This window comes from Meriones unguiculatus, chromosome 4, assembly GCF_030254825.1.
Source record: "Meriones unguiculatus strain TT.TT164.6M chromosome 4, Bangor_MerUng_6.1, whole genome shotgun sequence".
Classification (NCBI taxonomy): Eukaryota; Metazoa; Chordata; class Mammalia; order Rodentia; family Muridae; genus Meriones; species Meriones unguiculatus.
The window spans coordinates 61289707-61304797 of NC_083352.1; the positions used below are offsets into that span (position 1 = coordinate 61289707).

Consider the following 15091-nt stretch of genomic DNA (forward strand, 5'->3'; position numbering starts at 1 on the left):
AAACTCATCATTCCGTGATCTCAAAGAAGGAGCCTTAACCCCAGCCGTAGTAGAAGTCAGGATGGCTGGTACAAATTCTCTTTTTTCCCCCCTCTGGAAAGCTGGCTATCAACAGGGACCAGCACAGCACCAGAAATAAAGCATCTAAGTTCATCAGCTTTTAATATAATTTTCAAGATCTTAAAAATATAAAAATTTAATTTTGTATAAATTTTCCAAGGATTATATCCTCTATGTGTGTCTTGAAGGGAATAAAAACAATGTGAGCATCTCTCAAAAGAAAAAAGTCTAACCAAAAATTTTTGGAAAGATGAAAAGATGTCTCGGCAGGAAAGAATACTGTTGCTTGCAGACGACCCTGGTTCACTGGCCCTCAACCATCAGTTACTCCAGTTCTAAGGGATCCAACGTCCTTTTTTTGAACTCCAAATCACTGCATACACCTGGTGTATATGCATGCATTGGTCTTGATGCATTTAAGGAGGAATGTCGACTTTTGGGGACGTCCAGGCTGCCACGGTAGGCAGGAAAAGGGTCTGCGAATCTGGGGGTGAATATGATTACATTGTATGAAAAATTTAAAGAACTAACAATTTTTAAAAAGATTCTGAGCTTTGGCTTGATTTAATTATAATATCACATAAAATCAATTTACTCATTAAGCTCAAGAGTGGTCTGATAACTGAATTCACTGGTGATTGCTTTTGTAACTTTCTGTTTCTGTTTTCAGGATGTGATATGTAGTCTGGGCATGGAAGCTTGTGTCAGAAATCCCAGTATTTTCAAGATGGAATAAGGAAGATCACTTTAAGTTCAAGACCAGCCTGGTCTACAATGGAATGCCAAGCTAATTACAGCCACAAAGGAAGACCCTGTTCCTCCTAATTATAGCAACAATAAAATAAGGTATTAGAATTCGATACGTAATAATTGAAAACTATCAGAAAAAGAAAGTCAATTATTCATTATTTCACAGTTTAGAGATAATTATAACCGGTTAATAACTTTCAGCTCTTTTGTATTTAGATATTTTTTAAAAAACAATATTTGCTTACTCAGCTCTTTCCATTTTAGACTATCCTTCCTCCATCTTTGTAGAGTCACATTTTCTAAAGTGTGATTTTGTTTTACGTCAAGCATTCCACTATGCAAATGTAACTGAGTTTATTTCCTCGTCTTCATACTGTTTTATAGATTGTCTGCAATTCATCCACGCAGGTAATATGATTATCATCACAGCGAGTCTTTGCACATATCTCTTTTTTATTTTGGAATAAATTTTAATAAATTTAATTCCGGAGTCCAAATTGATGGGATATCATCAAACTTTTTTTTTCTGATTATCTTTATGGAAACTGAGTAGTCACATAGAAAACTTGATGCTGTACATTGAAAATACATTTCAATGATATTAAATGTTTTCATGTAAATAGCAAAATATTGTAACTTTATAATAAAATTTATAAAAATATCTTTTAAAAATTCAGGGGGGATTTTATTTATGACTGTTTGCCTGAATGTATGTTGGTCTAACATGTGTGTGTACTGCCCAGAATCCAGAAGAGAGCATAGGATTCCCTAGCACAGGGTTATAGACAGTTATGAGCTGCCATGTGGGTGCTTGAATTGAACCCTAGTCCTCAGGAAGAATAGCCAGGCTTTTAACCTCTGAGTTGTGTCTCTGGCTCCCAATGATAATTTTATGACATCATTAGGAAAGACCATAATACAATAAAGGTAGCAATAGATGATCTGGATGTATTAAAATGTAAACATTTTTCTGTTGAAAAAAAAAAATGCCACAAAATGAAAACAACACTTGTCATGGCGGTGGGTGCCTGTAATCCCAGCGCTCAGAGTCTGAGGCAGGGGAATCATGAGTGAGGCCAGCTGAGGCTACATCAGAACACTCTGGAACCCTGTATTAGCAAACAAACAAACACAAATCAAAGCAGGACGGGAGAAAATATCTGCTACCATGAAACACAGCAGAGGTTAGCTGCTAAAATGTAAGACGTCACAAATCAATAGTAAGTCAACAGAACAAAAGTATGTACAGGTTATGAAAAGAGACCTACAAAAAATGACAGTGATGATTGATAAACATACAGGATGTTCAAATTTATTAGTAACAAGTGTGCTATAAGTCAGTCTACTGGTCCACATCCACCAGATTCGTGAAAACTAAAGCCTGATGTCAAATGGAAGAATGTGATGTAATTGGTACTCTCAGACATTGGCGATGAAAATGTAAATCGGTTCAAATATGCTGAGAAGCACTTTGCAGAGCAACTGTTTAAGTTAACATTGTACACTCTCTTAAGTCAAGACCTGGGAGAGTCAAGCAAGAGACTAGCACCGTGGCACTTAAAGAAGACCTTCAGCTCACGGGATCATAGAGCCATAGGATTGGTGCTGAAAAGTAGGTACCTCTTTAAATATTGTGCTCCAGATATTTTCTTTGCTTTATCTTGACCCAGATGTACAAGACCAAAAGCAACAGATATCTCTCTCTCTCTCTCTGTGTGGGGGTGTTTGTGTGTGCGCATGCACATGTATTGTGTGCAATCAAAGTATTTTACCAGGGAGACACAGCATTTTGGATGCTGACTGCATCCTCACACCTGCTCTCTGGAGAATATGTATAACTTTAGGAGTGGTGTGAATGGTCATATGGAATTCTAGAATAGATAACAATAGGCTGGGCACAAATAAACTAATGAATAGAACCCCTCCAAAATTCAAAACTATTTCAAACTTCAGAAGATTATCCCACTTGAAAAATGGGTCGTTACTGTTAGTCCTTGAGATGAAGCAGCCTGGATTTTAGGTGGCGCTGAAGTTCAATGACTGGTGTCTTTGCAGGAGTAGATAAACAAGGGAATATGGCTCTGTACAAAAGGAGGTAGAAGACAGAGTTTTGTAGTCACAATATAAGGGGTACTTAGCATCACCAAAGCTGGAAAAATGGTCTTTTCTGCAGCCCACAGGCAAAGCAGAGCCTTGCCCACACCTCAATTTTAAATGCTCCCCTGACCTTAGAGCAAGGACTTTCTATTGTCCAAGCCATATAGCTTTGGGTAACTTGTTGGAGATGTGCTAAGAAATTAATGCCTGCCCAGTTATTCAAACTTTCACCAATGGCAAACTGAGAATGGTAATGGTTAGGTGGTACTTGGTGTTTTCAAAATTTGCAGCAATTGGCTACTATAATGGCAGTGCAACTGAATGGTTATTGCCTTAAGGCAGATTGGAATTTTGGAGAAGAAAACCAGGAGGGGAATTTACTGGCAATTCAGAGTAAAATGTGGAAGTCAGGGAGCCTGTTTCCCCACTCCTAGGAAAAAGGCAGAAGCTGATCAGGAGCCTTAGCCTAGCTGACAGAGGAGAGGGCTCTAACACATACTCAGTCCTCAGTAAGCAGTTCTGCTCCGTAGAACTCAGGACCCTACCGTGAAAGTGGCAACCCCACCTTGAGAAAGGGGTTGATCTCAGCTCTTCCTAAGCCCAGTCTTAAAACATCCAATTCCACAGCAGCAGCCGGTAGAGGAGGAATGTCGACTTTTGGGGACGTCCAGGCTGCCACGGACACTGTTTTATTTATTGCAGCACAGTGGCAGGGGCAAAGGTGAGGCGTGGTGAGTGGAACGGACAGCGCAGTCTGCGGTTTCGCTTTATAATCCGGGTACCAGTTCCCCCAGCTGCCAGAATGTTAGCCCTAAGCTAACATGAGAATGTTCATCTAGGAATTGCTTAGCTATTGGCTTGCCCAAGGCCAAGCCCCAACCTTAGGAGTGGTCTATATCCAAGGTAAGTACAGAAGCTAGGTTTTCTTATCTCATGCTGGCCTTTCCTGCTCCATGCTCCTCCCCATGGCAAACAACTGCATCACTTTAACCCCCCATTGTGCCTGTACCTCTTACCCGCTTACAGGCATGCTCCTGAAGCAGTAACCACAAGCTTGTCTCAGAATCTGTCTCAGAAATCTACCGAAGGGTGAGTATTGCTTTCACTCCATGGAGTCTGGCTGTTCGGCACGTTCTCAAGAGTGGCAAAGCAAGCCCTCGTAGGCGGCTGCTCCTAACTTCTCTGTGCTTGGAGTCGGTTTTCGTAGTGGCTTTAAGAACAGCTGACCATTAATAGCTCACGCACATTTGCATTCGATGCAGACCCCTGAGACTACACTCCGGCTTTTCACGCCCTCTTAAACGGTGGGAACAAAGGGCTCTTAAGAGTTCAGGTTTACAAAGGCACAATTATGCTTGGAGTTGGATGGGTTTAGCATTTTCAGTCAAGTTACTTTTTTATCTTTAGGTTTTGGATCCCAAGACTTAGAGCAGGCAGATCATGGGACATTAGCTAGATATAATGAGGTGTTCTTGAGTATCTCTGAAGCCACTCCGGGCAGACAGACACTGATTGAAAGTCCATGTAACATGTGCTTTGCTTGCCAACCTCTTTTAATTAGATTATCTAAGAGGAAATGTGAAGAGTTAAAAATTCCTTCACACTACACAAAGGGACTTCTCACAGTGGGTGACATGACCCAGAAGGAAAGCAGCAGCTTTGCTTCATCTTTTATCTGAAAGGCTTTGGCAACCTGACTACAGCTGGATTAGAAATGGAAATATGCAAGGCCGAGCAGACACCGACCTACAGGCTGCCGCTCAGGCCACAGCTAAGTTGGCTCATGTGTCCTATGTGGTTGGTTGGTGTACAAACAGAAAGACGGATTGCTGCTTTTTATGGAGGCAGAGTCACAACAGAGTTCTTTTAACTCACGAACCAACAAACTGAACAGGTAAGGCAAGATTTGGGGAGGTTGGCTTCTCTACTTCCTCGGTCCAGTGCCTAAGTCCTGCTGAAGGCAGAGAAGTTGTAAGCCTACACAAAGCAACTTCATGCTGTGAATCATGAAGTAAAAAGTCAACCCACAGAATGAAAGAAAGCATTTACAAATAACTTATCTGATGACAGATTGGTATCTAAACAGAAAGAAGTCATTATTACAGTTCAACAACAAAAGAAACAACCTATTTGAAATAAATCAGTAAATCCACAAAAGATGCATAACAAGAGTCATAGGGAACTGCAAATTAAACCCACAAAGAGTGACCACTAGGAAGTCTGGATTCAAGCAGGCAAGGGATCATCTATCCACACATTGGGTACCCTATGAATTACTCATGGGAATAGATAATAGAGCCACTGCTTTGAAAATGACTTGGTTGTCCTGCAAAAGTGTTAAGCATACATCTAACATATAACTCAACAATCCACTGCTATGTGGAACTTGGGAGAAATGAAGATGTGTGTCCACACAAACTCTTAAATACAATTGCTCATAGAAGCAGTATTTGTGAAAATCACCCAAAGTGAAAAGAACTCAAATACTTATCATATGCATTATAGTTAAGCAATATTATATTGTTTAACTCTAAAATGTTAAAGTGCTGATAAACACTACAATGTAGATGAATCTTTTTGTTTATTTTTATTAATTTTTAAGATAACATACCAAGTAACGGATTTAATGATGTTGTGTGGTCATTATACTTTGTTCTAATTTCTCCCTTTCCCCATTATTCCCTCCTATTTTCACAAAGTCAAATATATATATACACATATATATCAGATAAAATAAAAAAGTTATAAAAGGTCAAATGTTTTATGATTTTATTTCTATGTAGTTTCCAAAAAGACTAATATACAGAGATAGAAAATAGATCCAGAACTTCATAGCACTAGGGGACAGTAAATACAAGATACAATAAATGAGTATAAGACTGATTTTTCAAGTTATGAAAATGTTCTAAAATTGGACTGTATTGATAGCTGCACAATTCTGTGAAAATATTAAATCCTCCAAATCACACTTTTAATGAGTGAACTTGGCATGTAAGTTATACTTTAATAATAACAATTTTTAAAGGAGCAATTTTCTCATTGCTTCCTCTGCTGTTTCTTCTGGTATGGAGATGTATTGTCCGTTCTAGACTCCGTCTATTCTAGAGGACAGCCTGCACCTGTACACATCTGTATTTTACTCCACTGGTACATGTCTGGCAACCCCTCAAGTAGAAAATTTGTAAGGATGGGAAATGGCACAGTATCTCATTGGTGGTGATGACAGCTCTGGCAGTCCTTTTGCTGAGGTTGCTATGGCGTTGGAGCTACTGTGTATATCTGCATCTATCCATGTCTAGTCCTCACTTTTGTTGTTACATGCACTGCGCCCCTGTGAGCCTGTCCTACCTCAGCCCAGGAAGAATGTGTTTTCCTTTGGAAATTAGGTTTGGCTGGGTGGCTGGTCTTGGTTCATGGAAGGAAGGAAGTAGGAATTTGTGATAATTGGAAATTTACAGAAGCTCCAAGCTTCCCCATCAACCTTCTAGTACCCATTCACGATGGGCTGGGGGGTGAGTGATATCTCCTTTTGCTATGTTCTGGATGACAGACTTTTGGAACATAGCCATCTTAGGGTGCTCAGGACCTCAGAAAGAATGCCAAATTTGTGGTATAGCAACCAAATTACTTTTAGGAAAAGTACTACCACAGTGTAAGCTTACATTTTATTTTTAATTTTTTTTATAATTTATTCATTATATATCCCGATTAAACCTTCCTCACTCAATCCCTCCCAGTTCTACCTGCCCCCATCCCCTTCACCTAGTCCACTGAAAGGGGGAGTCCTCCTCCTCTGCCATCTGTCCATAGCTTATCAAGTCTCAATTGGGACTAGCACTACCTCAAGATATACCACTCCTGGGCATTTACCCAAAAGATGCCCCAACAAAGACATTTGCTCAACTATGTTCATAGCAGCTTTATTTGTAATAGTCAGAATCTAGAAACAACCTAGATGTCCCTTCAATGGAGGAATGGATACAGAAATTGCGGTACATCTACACAATGGAATACTACTCAGCTATTAAAAACGAGGAAACTGTGAAATTTACAGACAAATGGATAGAACTAGAAAATATCACCCTGAAGGTAACCCAGAAAGAGAAAGATGCACATGGTATACACTCACTTATAAGTGGATATTAGCTGTATAATATAGGATAGCCATACTAAAATCTACAGATCTAAAGAAAGCTTACTTATTAAGATGTCATTATTTCAGCCATGCAGAAACTATAGTCTGAGCATCCTTACATGTTGTGACTAGTCTTTAATAAGCAATATTTAAAGTCTTCTGTTTTCAGAATCCTTATTATCTATAAGGAAATATGAAGAAAAGGACAACGTATAAAGAAATGACCAAAGTATTAATTATGTGTTAAGTGATGTGAATTACAAGGTATCATAGGAGGCTGAGAGCAGAAAGAGGTTATTTCTGCCTCAGATTTCACCAAGCTTTGTGTGTGTGTGTGTGTGTGTGTGTGTGTGTGTGTGTGTGTAACACTCTCAATTTTTTTCTTTGATATTTATTTTAGGAGCTAAAAACTGAATTGCATGTAGGTTGAAAACAAATTTTTACAGTTTAACAGAAAATATCTAGTTGTGTGTGAGAATGCGAGAAAGGACCAGATAGGGAATCAGATCCCTGAAACTGAACCATCAAATGTGGGGTCTAGGAGTCAAACTCAGACGCTCTGGAAGATCAGTAAACGTTCTTCATAGTTGAGCCTTGAGCTTATTCCCATCTTTTCTTTTTCTTTTTAATTTTTTTCTTTATTATTCATTACAATTTCACTTTTTGTACAAGCTGTAGCACCCTCCCTTATCTCCTCCAGATCCTACCCTCCCTCTCTTCCCTTCACTATGTCCCTACCCTAGTCCACTGATAGGGGAGATCTTCTTCCTCTACTATCTGACTCTAGCCTATCAGGTCTCATCAGGACTGTCCGGATCTTCTTTCTCTGTGGCCTAGTTAGGCTACCTTGCCAGGGGGAGATGATCAAAGAGCCAGCCACTGAGTCCATGTCAGAGACTGACCCTGTTCCCCTTACTAGGGAACCCACATGGAGACTGAGCTGCCCATGGGCTACATCTGAGCAGGGGCTCTAGGTCTTCTCCATGCATGGTCCTTGGTTGATTCATCAGTCTCTGCAGGCCCTGCTGAGCCCAGAATTTTTGGTTCTGTTGGTCTCTTTGTGGAGCTCCTGTCTCCTCCGGGTCTTTCTTTCTCCCCCTTCTTCCATAAGATTCCCTGCACTCTGTCCAAAGTTTGGCTATGAGTCTCAGCATCTGCTTCAATACCCTGCTGGGTAGGGTCCTTCAGAGGTCCTCTGTGGTAGGCTCCTGTCCTGTTCCTTGTCTTTTCCTACTTCAGATATCTATCCTGTTTGCCCTTCTGAATGTGGATTAAGACTCTTCCCTAGGGTACTCCTTGTTGTTTAGCTTCTTTTTCTTCTAAATTGTGCATAAATGTTCTCTGCTTTATTTTTTTTAAAGGTGGCATATATTAGCAGTATTTGTTGGGCATGAGTCAGATCACTTTACTGAGGTATTTCATGACATCATCATGAGTGTGGACATATTTGATTCAATTGCAAGGAGTTCAAGGGAGAGAAAACAGCTTCCCCCGATTTCAGTATTGGAAGAGTCTTCACACACCCTACTGCAATTCCACAACTTTATGAATGAAGACCAGAGCTCAAAGAAACTTAGGAGGTTATTCCAAATCACACAGCCTTTTAGTGTCATCCAGGGCGTGGAGACAGGTATTTTGATTCTCATAATGTTCTTAGCCTTATTTCTAATGACTATGATCCTAACCACATTTTACCTGCCTTCTGACTTTGAAGTGAGTTCAAATGAAAAGCTGAATACTTAATTCAGTAATTTGGGGCTCCATTATAAGTGACTATTAAGTTTGGCTGTCTGATAGGCCACAACTAGACAGCAGCTGAGTTGTACTTGGTTAGAATGGGGCAACATAGGCACTGGGGCCCATGTGGGCAGGGCTTAGAATATTTTAGGATTAGGTAGTATTTTGAGGCAAGACTCCTGGGATGGTTAAGACCTTTGCAAATAGAAGGAACAGATGGGGAAACAGAGAATGGAATGTGCTGTTAGAGAAAATCTAGTTTTGGGGTTTGGGGACATAAAATGTTAAGTGTGGACCTCACACCAGCTCAGCAGAGCATAAGACATTTCTCCTAGTAGACGCCAGATAGACCTAAGCCCGAGACGCTGGCGGAATTGTCAATGGCTGTCTTGTCAGCATGGAGAACTCACACTTCCCCCAGGAAAAGCCCTGTTCTGACTTGGACAGCTTCTGGAATTTATAACCTCTTTCTGAAAGAGGAGAAAGAGGAACAATTTTAAATGGCCAGAAAGTCTTTAAAGTGATAGGCAAATGTGAAAATGAATAGATTTTCCATCTTCAGAAAGGATGGAGGCTTCGGGTAGACTTGAGGTTTAATTATAGGAAAATGTGCGTAGTCAGGTTTTTTCCTACCCAAGCCTGTACCAAAAACTGCCATACTCCATGCATAGGAAGGGAGAGGCTAGTCCCAGAAAGCCATGTGTTTTAGAAATCTAGGACCGTGGCTTTCTGAATGGATGGCTTTGATAACTGTTCTTTTTAATCCTGTTTGCTAAAACACAGTCCAGTGAATTTTCCATAGTTCAGTGAGTAGGACCTAAGCAGAAACACGCAGATTCCAAAGAAAAATAAGCACGCTTGTTTCATTCTACACTGAAAATATGCCTGGAGAATATGGACTTCCTCACCAAAGGCTTCCATGAAAACTCTCTACCTACAAACTTCTTGATTTACAAACACATTTACAATATTATTAATAAAAGAAACTTGAATCTTCATTACCATTGGATTGATGTTACTCCCACATTCTCAGTGAAGCATGCATGGTCAAATCCTGTTTAGCTGCTGGAATTCTCGCATAATCTCCAAGGCTCCAGCTATCACATTTGATATCCTTCTTCCATTAAACTTAACAACCTCATGATGTTATAATTAATATTGCCAACTTAACAGGATCTAGAATCACGAAGGCACTAAGCCTCTGGGCATATCTGTGAGGGATTTTCTAGATTAAGTTAATCAGAGTGAGAAAACCATCCCTGACTTTGTATCCCCCACCATACCATGGGCCTGGAATTCATGAAAGGCAGAAATACAGCTGAACTCTATGTTTATCTTTCTAGGCTTCATGATGGTGGACACAATGTGATCAGCTGACTCAGGCTTCTGTCTCCCAGATTTACTTACCATGCTGCACCTTGCTCTGGAACAGTGAGCCAAAATAAACCCTTGTGTTATTCTTGTTGGGTATTTTGGTTTGTTGTAGTAGTTGTTGTTATTCCTATGTTTTGTTTTGGGTTTTTTGAGACAGGGTTTCTCTGTGTAGCCTTGGATGTCCTGGACTCCCTTTGTAGACCAGGCTGGCCTTGAACTCACAGAGATCCGCTTGCCTCTGCCTCCCTGAGTGTTGAGATTACAGGCATGCCCTGCTGTGCCTGGCTTTGTTGAGTATTTTGTTGAAGCACGAGAGAAGAATCTAATAAACTAACAAAGTCTATTTTTTAATTTTAGTGTTCCCTTCTTGTATTAGTATACATTGTGACCTAAGTCTACTCATTTTCCTGACGTTTGAAATTCAGATTTTTACCTTTCTAAAAGCTAAAGGCAGGGCCAGTAGTGATGAAAGACCTGCACCAGCCTATTAGTTCCAATTAGGTAACTCTGCTTTGGTGAGTGCAAGAAACTACAGGTCACTCCATGAGGAAGAGAATTGTCCCCGGTAAGGTGGAAATGAGCGGGGTGTTCCACGGGGATAGGACCCTGGCACAGCGTAGCAAACACAGCTTATTACAGAGCATTGCCTGACTTTTATTCCCAGCTTCACTGGCAGCCTCACAAAGGAAGCATCACATTGTACTGAAGGGCAGTTCACAGCATTTACAACTGCTTTAAGCACAAATTTGCTAAATGGAGAACTTGGAAAGTAATTGTAGCTAGTGACATTCTGTAAAACAGTGTATCATGCCAGAAAAGAGTGCACAATTATTATAGCGAAAGAGGGTTGCAGAAAGAAAAGCAAGACACTTTGAAATGATACCAGAAATAAAATTCAATTAGCAATTGACTATAACATAAAAATAAATAGAAAATGATAAGGGGTGGATTTGAAAGACTGTATAGAAAATTAAAACTGCTGAGTTAAGAGTTTGTTTCTGGGGCTGGAGAGATGGCTCAGAGGTTAAAAGCAGTGGTTGCTCTTCCAGAGGTCAATTCCCGGCAATCACATGGTGGCTCACAACCATCTATAATGAGATCTGGTGTGCTCTTCTGACATGTAGGAAAAACAGTGTACACATACATAATAAACAAATAAAATGTTAAAAAAATAAAAGAGTTTGTTTCTAGGGCCAGGGAGATGGCTCAGCAGGTAGAGGTACCTGAAGGCTTGGTCACCTGACTCTGATCCTCAGGTTCCATGGAGTGGCAGGAAAGAATCAATTCTCAATAATTGTTCTCTGAACCTCCACGTATGCTCCAGAATGCCAGCACTCATAGATACGTACATACATACATACTCACACATACATATACACATACATAAAAGGAATGAAATAAAGAATTTAAAACTGTGTTCCCCCAAATAAGGCAAAAAGTTCATAAATATCAATATCCTTTCCATTAGCAGAGTTGATATTTTGCTGTGTGCTCACCTTAATTTTCAAGCTGGTGGGTTACTTAATTTAGGGCTATGTCATTAAAAGAGTTAGATAATGGAATATATTCTTAAGTATCAGACGGTCATTGGATAACACTTGGATATTGTCTTAGTCTATTTTCTGTTGCTATCATAAAATACTACAGACCGGATAATTTATTCTGAACAAAAGTATATTTACTTCAGGATTCTGGAAGTTGAGAGACCCCAGATCTAGGGGCTGTATTAAGTGAGGATTTCCGTGCTGGGGAGGGGGGACCTGAAGAGACGTAAGGCAGTTCAGGGCATCTCATGAAGGACAGAGCAAGCTAGCTAGGACCCTCACTAATATAACAAGGTCCTTCTTGATATGGTCCCCACATCCACTAATCTATTGATACAGTAATGAATTGCTCCATCCACAAGAGCAGAGCCTTCTAGACACCACTGTCTCTTAATGATTCTGCCTCATAATACCAATACCTTGCAATGGGGTTACATTTCAGCAGAAGTCTCAGTGGAGACAATGCAACCTCAGTACATGCATAAATTAAGGTAAGGCTAAGAACAACAGGTATCTAAGTAGAAACAATTCTAAATGCAAATTAAATAAAACTCTTATGAATATAGCATTAAAATCCAACAATCAGCACATAAAATACTCTCAGATTGATAAACAAAAAATATGACAAGATTCATATAGCATAAAATCCAAGCCCTACTGAATATTTTTGGGGAAAAAGAATCATAAGAAGTATTTACCACCTACACTGTAATCATGGTGAGTACATCAAAAAGAAGTGCAGTTAGTGCTTAGAGATTTGCTGGGGACAGAGTCTATAATTATATGTCTCCAAAGGCAGAGGCAGAAGGATTGCCCAAAGCTCAAAACTGTCTTGGTCTGCATGGAGCAGCCTGCTCCAAACAAAATGAAACAAAATAAACAAAAGCCAATGATTTGGTAGGTGTTACAGGGTGCTTAAACTTCTGATGCTATTAATTTATTTATATAGCGTTCCATATTTACATCTATCAATGTCTTTAAATAAAATAGCGTATCAAAAGGAGTTCTCAAAAATGTTTGCATTAAGACTTTGTTCTGTACAAGAGGCCCCTGACAAGCAAGGCTCCTGGAAACCCAGGCATCTGGGGTGGAATTAACTCAGTGTTTTGTCTCCATTCACAAGAGGGCTTCAATGGGAGGCTGACGCATCATGCAGCGGTGAAAATCTAGGCCACAATGCTATCGGCTCTGTCGTCAGTCAGCTAAGAAATACGATTGCTTCTTACAGGCACCTCCTGTGGCTCTGAGAGGACTAACACAGCAACGTGGCTCACACGGAATAACACCAGGGAAGAGGCAGGCCTGCCTGCAGGTACACATATTACTTCTTGAGACCTTGACCCCTTTCGATTCCCACGCTGTTACAGATGTGATTTCACTCCACATTAGATTCCAATTCAAAAAGTATGTCCGAGATGTAGTAAATATCATAAATGCATGGTCTTGAGTAAACGAAAGGCCAGACTTAACTTCCACACACAGGAAGGCGTACAGGCAGCTATCACCCCAACGCTTTTTTAAAGGATACAATGAGTCAAAGCCACGTTTCACACTGCTAGTCAGATGTCTGGGTCACATATGAAGTTTCTGGCTGCCACATTGTGTAGTCTTAAATCCAACATTTCTTGAGCAAAGTAGTTCGGTCAGTCTTGGTTCCCGTTTGCTGAGCACTCGCTCTAGCCACCATTGGGAGAACTTTCTGCACACCAAGTAATTTAATTCCCTAAACCCCAACCACCCACTAATAATTTTACACATAAAAAATAAACAAGGCTGAGAGTGGCCATTGTCACAGTAAATTCTACCAGAGTGGACGCAGGACTAGCCACAGGATTGTCAACATGGATTGCTGCAGCCATGAATCATCTGAAGGAATGGGCGGGCATGGGAGCGTTAACAGGCCTTCTGGTGTTGATCTCCTTGGTTTGCCTGTGGTATATATGCATGATTAGAGTCTCACAACAGTGTGATGTAGCCATGATCATTCAGGCCTTTACAGCCATTGAAGCAGGACATTCTCCCCAAGCATGGTTGGATACCATAAAAAGCTAAAATGATATGCTCAGGATGCGAGGCTAAGCACTGCACTCAGGGTCAGCAGCTTGCGACCCAGAGAAGAGCATGTCTGATTGCATGCGGGTTGATGCCCCAGGTCCCGCCTCTGAGAAAAAGGTATCGGACGGGTCTGATGCTCTTTGGGTGGATGACACCTAAATGAACATAAGTACAAAGTCCCAATTTATTTCTAATATCAGAGATCAGACCTCTACTCTTGCCTGATGCGCCCAAAACAAAAAGGGGGAACTGTAGAGAGCTGCGGAATGCTATGCCTTAAAGATGGAGCTGGTTTCCGCCTTCCACCTTCCCGATGGTGAGTGCTCTCTGTCATGAACAATTCCACATTTGGCTAAGGCTGAGGATCTGGCTTGCTTCCATGTATGTGGACCTATCTGCATTGCACACGTGGCACGCCTGGGTTGGCTACCCAGAGGCTATTTAAGCTGTGGGCTGGCTTTCCCCAGGGTCAGATGATTGTTCAATGTTCCTGAATAAACTGCATTGAAAAAATAAAAAATAAAAAATAAACAAGGCTCAGACAGGAAAAGTAACTTGTCCAAGGTGACTGGGTGGGAAGAAAAGACAGGGTTTAAACTCCAGGCAGAAGCCCTGCTCAGTGAATGCAGCAGTCCTTCCTCACAGGCGCTTAGGGCGAATGAGAGGTGATTGATGGGCTCAGAGCGTGCATCTTCTGTGTGAGGGTGCATGTGGGAGTTTTCTGTATTAACCTTCTTTCTTATGTGCCTTGAGGGGCTGAAATGGTTGTAGTTTGAGTGTGAAGACAAAAAGAAAACACTAGCACTCAGTATATGATATTCAAAATAGATTTTTTTGATTATAAATTAGATATTGTACTTGCTTGGAAACCAAGTACAGTGACGTGTGATCATGTGAAAGGAAGAAGGCTGTATTAAGGTTGAGGCCAGGAGCCAGGCACATGTTATCCCAGCATTCCAGAGATTGTGGCAGGGAGAGAGCTACATGGTTAAGGTCAGCATGGGCTAGTTTTTTTAAACAAACAAACAAACAAACAAATAAACAACCTTAAATCCAAGATTCAGATCACATAGTTAAGGTAGGAAGAATTAGGAGTCTCCTTTTTACCTCAAGGGATCATGGGAACAAAATGGCCAACAAAATAGCAGTATTTCCTAATGGATGTTGAAAATTTTGGGCACTGAAGAATTTAGGAGCCTGTCAGTCTTGTGATGACTTCAGTACCCCAGCATGAATTTAAGCATGTTCAATCAGTGGATTAGAGCTGCTCTTGGAGATACCAAATTGGAGAGTAGCATCGAGGAAGGAAAGCTGGGGCTGACCATCTGGACCAGAAGGG

At 40.7% G+C, this 15091-nt stretch overlaps 1 long non-coding RNA gene across 5 annotated transcripts in view; it reads left to right on the forward strand.

Moving 5' to 3' along the window:
* Positions 1 to 3458: 3458 nt before the first annotated feature.
* LOC132653641 (uncharacterized) overlaps positions 3459 to 15091 on the forward strand; it is a 47004-nt gene continuing 35371 nt past the window's right edge. The window contains exons 1-6 of one of the 5 annotated variants that reach the window (XR_009591405.1): positions 3459 to 3810; positions 3934 to 3996; positions 4590 to 4801; positions 8404 to 8672; positions 10123 to 10210; positions 12926 to 13009. This is a non-coding gene — a long non-coding RNA (uncharacterized LOC132653641). Of the gene's footprint in view, positions 3811 to 3933; positions 3997 to 4589; positions 4802 to 8403; positions 8673 to 10122; positions 10243 to 12925; positions 13010 to 15091 lie in introns of those variants that run through there. The other 4 variants (XR_009591404.1, XR_009591403.1, XR_009591406.1 and 1 more) reach the window with 4 other exon arrangements.